This window comes from Poeciliopsis prolifica, unplaced genomic scaffold (genome assembly GCF_027474105.1).
Source record: "Poeciliopsis prolifica strain line A6 unplaced genomic scaffold, Auburn_PproV2 SCAFFOLD022, whole genome shotgun sequence".
NCBI classification, from domain to species: Eukaryota; Metazoa; Chordata; class Actinopteri; order Cyprinodontiformes; family Poeciliidae; genus Poeciliopsis; species Poeciliopsis prolifica.
In genome coordinates this window covers 5,392,801-5,402,446 of record NW_026562397.1, presented here as the reverse complement: position 1 = coordinate 5,402,446, position 9,646 = coordinate 5,392,801, and positions in this window count along the sequence as shown.

The following is a 9,646-nucleotide window of genomic DNA, read 5'->3' as shown; positions in this document are numbered from 1 at the left end:
GAGTTTGCTGAATTTGTTTAATATGTGCTTGAAGTTATGAATACTGTTAAAGCTTTTGAACACCGTCAAAGTGTAATCTTCAATTTTACATCGAGCTGGGCGATAAAAAGTATCGCAATATCAGTCAATATTGATAATTATGGATTCTTTTCTGTTATTTGTTTAAAATATCTAAAACGCTACCAAACTGTTTTATCCACAGTCTTCACTCCGTGATGTTATTGTTTTAATATTATTTTTAAGCAGTTATGAAGTAGGGTGATGAGACGAGAAACTCAACAAGTTAGGTAACCAAGAGTGAGAGACTTAGTTGATGTGACCCAACTTGCTTTAGCTGGCTGTCAGAGGTTGAGCAGCTGAAACCTTTCCTCTGCCTACGTCCCCCAGAATGCCGTGCGATTCTTAATCTGATTGGCATAATCTGATTTATTCTCCAAGCCTAATTTTGCACATTTTTGTCTTATTCTTTTGATTTGGTTAGGCCAAGTGTTTTTAGCTTTCAGGCTTACTTGTTTTATTCTATCAAGTATTTTATTGCCAATTTACCAAGAAGAAGAGATGATAATTAGCCTTTAGCCTTTAGGCTAAATGTGGCTCACTAAAATGCTCTACACGTTTGTTCTTTGTATATGTGTGCATTTTTACATTAATTAAAAGGATCGTGTGACACATAAATTAGCTTTACATAGAATAACAAATGTCAAAGCATGTCAAAGCATATATCACATTAAAAAAAATGCTATGTTGATATGTTTATAACTCCAAAACAACATCAATATAGCACTAAAAATATCAACTGCGATAGGCAGTCCTTGCTTTGAGCGTCTTTTGTTGGCTTCCTCTGCCAAAACCACAGGGCCTGCTTAGACTTTTTACTGTTTTTCACAAAACATTTTGACTTGTCAGAGGCTGAAAAGCCCAAGTGCAATGAGGTAAGTGCCTTTTAGTGCTCTGTTGTGGAGTTGAAAGCACGCTCCCGGGGAGGAGCGATGAAAGCAAGGCTGGAGAATCCTGCGTTTCTTCTTCTTCTACTTGTTTTGTTGCATTCCCAACAAGCGGGGGGAAAAAATCGTAATTCTGTTGATGTTTTATTTTCAGTGTTCGAATAAGTCAGAAAACGGTCCCACATCGTCAGTAAGAACTAATTGCAAAAATGTACAATTTTAATGTAAGCTATGCGCTGGAAAAAAAAAAACATGACATGAAGCTTTAGGTCCTTCCTTTTATAGCAAACATAGTTAAATGCCATGTAATTAGGACATGTCAGATGTTTTCTTTTTTTTCTTTTGCATTGTGACTTCTACTTATTTACCGTCTTGTGGCCTGCAGCTCATTATTAAGCATTGTTTTGACATCCAATATCATGCGAGGACTTTACAAAAAAATTGTGATCAAAGTGAAAAGGAAGAAATTTTCCCATTTTGGAAAGGTCATATACAATGACATTAACCACTAAGCAAAGGGGAGAAGATGTAATGTTTGAGGTGGTGTGGTCATCATTATTGGTGTGTTTCTGTTTTGATTCTATTTAGGTTATTTCAGTCTCCTAATCTGCATACCAGTTCCTTTACTTCTTCAGAGTTTCTTAGTTCATAGCTCATTTAGATTTAGTTATCTCAGTGTTTTTAGTCTTTTGTTTGTAGGTAGTTATTTCTAATGTTTTTTATTACAGCTGTAGGTGAAATCGTAATGCTACAAAATTCCACTTTTGGTCTAGAAAATACATAATATTCTTCTTTAACATACCAGTTCTCCGTTGTGCCGTTTTGTCTTCGTCGACATGTAGAAGTCAAAAGGTATCAGTGTTATCGATGACATCACAAACTTGAAGCTATCAGAGCCGAGCCAAATGTGGCACTTTTGAAATTGTGTAAAACCGATTTAATTGGTACGTTCCTTTTGACCTTCCGTCAAAAGGAATAAAAATTGGAATAAAAATTCCAATTTGTGTGACATTAATTACCGTCAAAATCTTTCTTTGTAAAATGCAATCAAACATTAATCCAACCCAAAACCTGGATTCGTCCATGTTTGGCTATTCCATGAATAGAAAATCTAATGATTTATGTGTATGTAATTTATTTCAGACCCAAAAGTTAAAAAAAACAAACAACAACAAAAATCCAATTAATTGTAGAAGATTGTATTCTGCAGTTTGGAAAATGCCCACCAGGTGGCACTGTAACACTGCAGAGACCTTTCTCAGGCCCCCACTGCTGTCAAAGGAAACCTCAGGCTCTCATTCGCTTTTCAAGCATCCCAGATCCTCTCAGACGGGATGCTGCAGGCGACCCGGACCAACTCCACGGTGTTCAAACATCATCGTAAAACCCAACAGGTTGTGGCGCCGACACCACAACGCCCGCGTTGTTCCCATGGATCCTCCAAAGCTCCCTCTGTCGACAAGCGGCTCGTGAATTGGTGTCGTCATTTCTCCCGTGCAGCGTAACTTTGAAGCCGCTGCAGGACTTTTGAGTTACGGTTCAAAGGGCATCGAGTGGCTGGAGGATAATCAGAAGGAATCGACCAAGGTTGTCCGGGGAATTGCCGCTTTGTTAGAAATTATTAAAGTGTGTTTCTCTCTCCCCCTTTAGATCAAAACAGTCTCCCATTCACAGCTGACTGAAAGGCTCTGTCTGGGCAGAAAGCCATTAAGAAGAGCCCTCGGACTCAAAGCAATGTCTTCTGGCAGCTCCTGCGCTGCTCCTGCAGCAGCGGGCCATTGTTTATTCATCGCCGCATTGGCATTCAAAGCGCATCCTCACTGTTCTCTCTCATAACCAACAAGTTGCCATTTTTATGCACGCGAAGGCTGAAGGCTAATTATTTATGGGAGACCGGACCTGCGGAAAGGTAAAAAGGGGAGGGCCTCGTGTTAAAGAAGAAGAAGGGAATAAAGGTTTAGGTTGAGAGAAATCCTTTCCCATATGGGCTTTTGAAATCGCCGGATCATGGAGAAAATGTGCATGTATTATTCAGCTTTTCAGAAAAAGAAGAATCCTTGCCCTGCCATTCTGCTTTCTGCTCTTTTTTTTTTTTTTTTTTTTTTTTTTTTTGACATTGTGGTGCGTTTGAGACATGCCTCCTCTCAGGGTCTAGTTAAAGTGTCTCATCTATCCAGAGGAAGACGAACGAAATCAGAAGGTTTTTGAGCTCCGGCGAAGATTTCCGAACGGGCGAACGATCCGGGACTCGTCCAAACTCAAAACAACTTGGAAGGCGATCTCGAGACAAAAGGGGGACAGGAATCGTCTCGCGGTGCCAAAATGCCGGAGCAGGAAACGCGGTCTCTTCCACGGGACGGGAAGTCTGCCGCCCAGAGACGACTCTTCAGGGTTGGACAAAATTGAACTTTATGACTCCTGGAATTCAGGAGGAACAATTTACAGCCCTTAATGGCTCTGACTTTGACTGCGCTCTGCAGATCTGTTAGTGTTATAGCACAGCGGTGCTTGTGTTGCTCTGGTTCACGGCACTTCAGTGGCTCCATAAAGAACAATTTTTGGTTGTTCATTACAGTGTAATGTTCCATCACGAAACATTATTGGAACTTTATGAATGTAGGCTCTCTCCATTGTCCCTGCGATGGGTCTTGACGAAGAAGTGCTGAGGCATATTTAAACGTAAACGCAAAGCGCTGCGGTGGCAGCTCCTGTCAAAAAGACAATAACAATAATGATTAAAAAAAAGAGTTTATTTTTGGAATTCATATCAGTGTGCAGTGCAGAATCGTTAAAGGCTCTTTGCTTTGTTCTGAGTTTGTCATTTTGCAAAACAAAAGTTTTACTGGGTTTTTATGAGGAGCTAAAACTAAATAGGAGGAAAAATTGAGCTTTATTCATGTATCTTGTTTTAAAAAAAAGAAACAATGCTGAAAACCATCTGGTCAAATGAGACAAACAATTCTCTTTCTAGTTCATACACACAACAAACCAACATCACCATAAACACAGCTGCCCTCAGTGTGAAACACGGCGGTGGCAGCATTATGCTTTGGAGGCGTCTCATGCTGATGAGACGCTGATTAGAGTTGAAGCATGAACTGGAACAACACTAGACATTCAGCGAGAGCAGAACGTGATCGTCTTAGAATGGACTAGTCAAAGTTCGGACCTAAATCTGAACTTTGCAGGGAGAATGGAAAGTTTATGTCAAGATAAGCTCTCCATCCAGATATGACAGAGGAGCTCCCCGGGTGTCCAAATGTGGTGGTTCGCCCAGGGCGCCAAACAGGCCAGGACCGCCTCTGCACAGAAAACATTTTCATCAGCACCACCATAATCGAGATTTAGATTATGGATAGAACGGATAGAAACCGTGCTGTTGTTTTCTGCGAGCACATAAAGCAGCGCCGTTGCTCATCACGAGCTAAAACATCGATATCTGCTTCATCACTGCGTTGAAGCAGATATTGCAGCAACGGAGAAGTCTAGTCTTCCCTTCAACACGTTAGCTTGATGCCACGTTGTCCTCTGTGCTAACAGTTCACAGATGCGCTTCTGCACAAAAGACATTTGCTTTTCCAGAATTTGTCTTTTCAGCTGATATAATAGACGAAGCTGTTGCTCCTTCCTGCTGTAGTCGCTGTTATTCTTCTTCTTTTTTCTTTTTCTTTTTTTTTTTTATAAACTTGCATGTGAAAGGTAGAGCAGAGTAGTGCCGGCGACGGGAGGCAGTTCTCAGAGATCATATGCGTCTCTCTCCTAATTACATAGTTAACATGGCAGCGAGTTCACATTTAATTAAAGCGAGTCGGAATACCTCGTTAGCACCCTGGGTAACCAATTAGGGCCGTGCCTATGGCCAGGAATGTGAGTTTTGAGCGAGTGTATCCATGGTATTGAAAATTAAAATTTAAAAAAATGTTTTATTTCATTTTTTTTTCTTTCCAAGGGTGCCGCGGAGACAGGGTGGTGGGGGAGCAACGACACAATGCTTTAGTGATTGAATAAGTGATTAGACCTCAGATTAACACAAAGAATCCTCGCGCCCATTAGGGCTCGGCTCTTTAATTCGACATTCACATGCATATCAAAGTGACTAAGCAACTGCTGCCGACACAATGCAAGGCCTCGATTCTTGTTACAAAATAATGCTCTTGAACTTTAACTGATGAACAATGGCCTGGGAAACAGAATCGCAATCACCAGTCGGTTCAAACGGTAACCACCGGCTGAGCGGGCTGTGGCCACGTGCGTCACTTGTAAACGATACATCTGTTATTATTTATTTACCTTTGTTTTTATTTTTTTTGGTTGGCTCTCCGGTGCTGAACACAGTTCGTTGAGTCTGAATTATGCAAAGTCTGAAAGCCATAAGCCATTACTAATGAGGAAGCAGGAACAAATGGAAACGACTCAACAGGTTGAGAGAAGGAGAAACAGAGAGAGAGAGAGAGAGAGAAACAGAGAGAGAGAGAGAAAGGCAAGTCCGTGGTGTTTGTTATAAGCTCCGCCCACCTGGACGGGGTAGTCGGTGCAATCACGACATGAAGGGCTTGAAAAAGCAAAAGCTCCCAATCAGTTGCGTAGCTACTGAAGCCGCAGGTGGAAATACAGTCCGGTAAAGTAATGTGGCGGCTGATTAATGGTCAGTCAGTGACCCTCGAGTCTGCCAGGTTGCGTAACGTGTCATGTAAGACGAAGACACACCGGGCGAGAGACTGTGTGCTACACTGGAATCAGGGCCGCCTCCATGGGGCCCTCAGTGAAATGTGGTTTTGGGGCCTCTATGAAATGTGGTTTTGGGGCCTCTATGAAATGTGGTTTTGGGGCCCTCTCGTTCCGCTAACAATGTGGACTGGCTGCAATCAGCAGCCCGATCAGTAGATCCTTCACACACCTGCTGTAAACTTATCGCATCTCTGGCAGTGTTGTTTACCTTATGTACATGTTTAATAAGATACATTTATTGGCCAACTGATTTATCAACCACTTGATTTCTGGGTGGCAATTTCCTTCATTTTGGGGGATCGTGATCGGCTGATACTTACATGTGAATCTGATCTTAGCCCCTAATCTTGTCTTCATCAGCAAAGGAATAAAAATCAGCCTCTGTCCTCTTCTGCTGTACTGTGAGAGGTTTGACTGACAGACACCAGGTCAGTCAACAATATTCACCCACTGTTGCCAACTCAGTCACCATTTGAAGGAAAAATGAGGAAGTGCAACCCAGACAACATCATTGTACCAGTGAAGTACAGTGGTGGCAGTATGGTGTTATGGGAGTGTCTTGCTGAAGGGTGGATTGGAACGATTGAACACATAGTCTTGAGGGAATAAGATCTTGCGGAAATGTTGAGGGAACGTTTGAAAGCATGAGGGATCGACAGCTTGGGCAGAAATTGGTTTTCCAAATGAGCAACGATCTTCATCAAACTGATAAAATAGTTACAAATGGCTTGGTTTCATTAGGTCAAAAACAATTACCCAATTTGACAGCATTGTTTGATAACTAGGATCAAATCGGAAAGCATGTTGACTTGAAATCTGGCTGCAGGATTGAACCCAGCAGGCTTTTGAAAAAAGACGTTTGTTGTTAATTGGTATAATGTAGATAAACTGAGTCTCAGGCCCACAAGAAAATCTGTCGCCAGAGCTAATGAAATGCGACGCGTGAGAGGATGATGGAGTTCAACCCAACATTCTGCATGAACGAGGCGTCATTCAAGCAAACTGCTTGCCGAAGGATCCCCAAAACCGCCCGACAAAACAACGCCGCTATAGCACCAAACAAGAAGGACGCCAACCTTTGAACTTAAAGATTGTTTTCCAAAATGAAATCTCTTGATGTACAGCACTTTGAACGGCCTTCTTGTTGCTGAAATGTGCTTCACAACTAAACTCACTCGATTGATTGTTGTGGTAAATGTCCAGTTTCAGCTGCATTTGCGTTCCCCAGACTACGTGAATATTGTACTTTTTGTCATATTGCGTAGAGGAACTCAACAAACACGCCTTGTGCCGAGCTAAAGGATGTGTTTACGGGCAATTACCAGCCAAACTGTAGAGCGTGGTTCACCCTTACGTTTGCCTTAATTACTAGAGGGGTCTGTAGTGAAATTCTAAAAATGACACGGTGGTACTGCCACCATTCCTCAAAACACTAATTAACCACAGTAAAAAAAGAAGGAAAAAAGTGCGTTCCATCTTGTTTCCATTAACTTGTCTCTTTTGTTCCTTTCTGCACACATTTCTCTCGTCTCACCAGCTCTGTTGTCTTTTGTGAGAGTGCTTCCGACGCCGGGCACTCACAGATCTCATGCTCGGGCTTCATGTCTTAAAAGGAATACGTGGCGATGGCGCGACTGTTATTCTCCAGATGACGGCTTGCCTCGTCCCGGGGTGCTTCGTCACGCCGCACGTGTGCAATTTTCACCGTTGCGTCAACGTGGACCCGGCGCGGCCGCGCAGCAGTGGCCACACGAGCCAAACTGTATAAACAGCGCAGCCCGGCAATGTTTTACCAGCCAAAGACTGGATCCTTTGCACAGCTGAACAAAGGAAGGGGATGACAAACATTTCATTGTAAACCTCCCGATCCAAAAGCTCCGCTGCCAAACCAGGAAGGAGTGGATACACTTACTCTTGGTTCATCTTGGCATAAAATTGGACTTTCTACACAAATGTGTTGTTTTTAGCTTGAAGCTAAAAACAACAGAATTCTGATGTTTGGGTTGAAGAAACACACTCCTCCTCCGTTTCGATTCATCGCTGCCAATCAATAATAAGGTTTGCTGATGCTAACAAGGCACCTTTTTCTATATTGGCGGGCCCCGAACCCGGTTCTTGAGGTCACACTTGGGTCAATAGCAAGGTGTTTTAAAACTTGATGTTTTGCTGTGAAAGTATTTGAGTGATTTCAATCAGATGTGTTGAGGTAGGATCGCATCCGATGCACAGAGAAGATGAAGACGAGCCTAACGGGTTCTGGTCCCGCTGCTCGGGAAGACTCTGTGTTTGCTACAGCACCACTTCTGCAGGACTTCATGACAGCTCAATTTTTCTCACCAATGTCTCAATGACTCTCCCGATAAATGCAGTTTGTCGGTTTATGCAGTCACATCTTCTGAGTCTGGATCCATCCCGAACCCAGAAATGGTAGACTGCTCCATCCAGGTCAGAGGTCAGTCGGTAACTTCATTCTCTTTTAGTGCGGCCGACAAGGTGTGCTCCGTTGGCCAAATTTCCATTACGGAGGTCCTTTTTCTTTTGGTCAAGAAACAGTTAAAAACTGAATTAAAGTGAAAGATTTTCACACGATCTGCTTTGAAAAACAGTGCAGCGTACAGAAGTTATTTATGTATATTTCACACCTTGAAATAAAAAAATATATGTATTTACGTCTTGATAATACGATGGTTAACTTGCACTTAACTTAAATCAAAATCCCGATGTTTGTTTATTAGTCTTCCATAAAAAATAAAAAAATAAAAATGATTTTTTATGATTTTTCTAAAAAAAAACTTTCTCAGTTCATGAACCACAAGGCTTTGGTATCTCAGTAATTTTGAAATGGCATATTAAATTCATAAACTAGACAATAAATTCCATGTAATGCAAAGAATAAATAGCTTATAAAGACAAAAAGCTGCATTAACCATCCCAGTGAACTTTATCACTTAATTCCATTGGACTTCAAAGTGGATTCGTTCGACGCCTCCAAACTTCATTCTAAAACGTATGAGTGTGTTTAAAAACGGCTACAGAAACTAAAAAAACACTGATGAGCTTCACTGTGTCTCCTTACTTCCTGTTTGCAAAATTATATAACCGTAAAAATAGGAGCTTTGACGGAGAGTTTGACGTACGAACTAACGTAAAGCTTAAACCATTTTCCCCTCGTCTTCATTTTAGGCTCCTCTGTCTTCATAAGACAAAGCATTATTATCTCGAATTCTCGTCATAAAGAGAGTGACTTGAATGGGTTGCAGAGCATGAAACAGATAATTTTCCATTCATCCACGTCTTCCCAAATGGGACTGAATTTAAGTTGGAGCTCAGTCAAGCTGATGAGGTTCATCCCACGATGCCGTCTCTTCAGGTGGAGGACCAATGTTGGGATTCGTTGGCAATTTAATTAAAATATGTAACTTTTAATTACCTAACTAATTAATTTAATAAGTGAAAATAGACTCAGAGTGATAAATTATTAAGGTGGCATTGTTCCTGCAGCGGGCCAGCCGCTTGCTCCTTGCTCAGTGTGTTTGATGTAACGGCTTCATGCAGAAAATCTAAAAGTCAGGAGTTTTTTTTTTACTTTATTAAAAATAGACGCTAACACCAGCTAAATGCAGAAAACCTTTCCATATTTTGCTACAGTCGCAAACCTCATGGACTTTGTTGGGGTTTTATTTGATAAACCAACACAAAGTACAGAAATATGTGCCTTGCGTTTTTGTGTTCAGCACATTTTACACCCGAACCTGTGAGGTTCTGTGGATCCAGATGTTTAGAGAACGTTAATGACAAAAAAAAAAGAAAAGAAAAGCTGAAAACACAGGAGAGTTCAGACATAACGTCATAGAGAAGTTAAAACTAGGGTTTTGTGATAAAACAAAAATAAATATGGACATTTCACACGGCAACAGCTGATTTATCACCCAAACGTTGTGAATGTTGCACAACTGCAAATTGTACCAATCTGG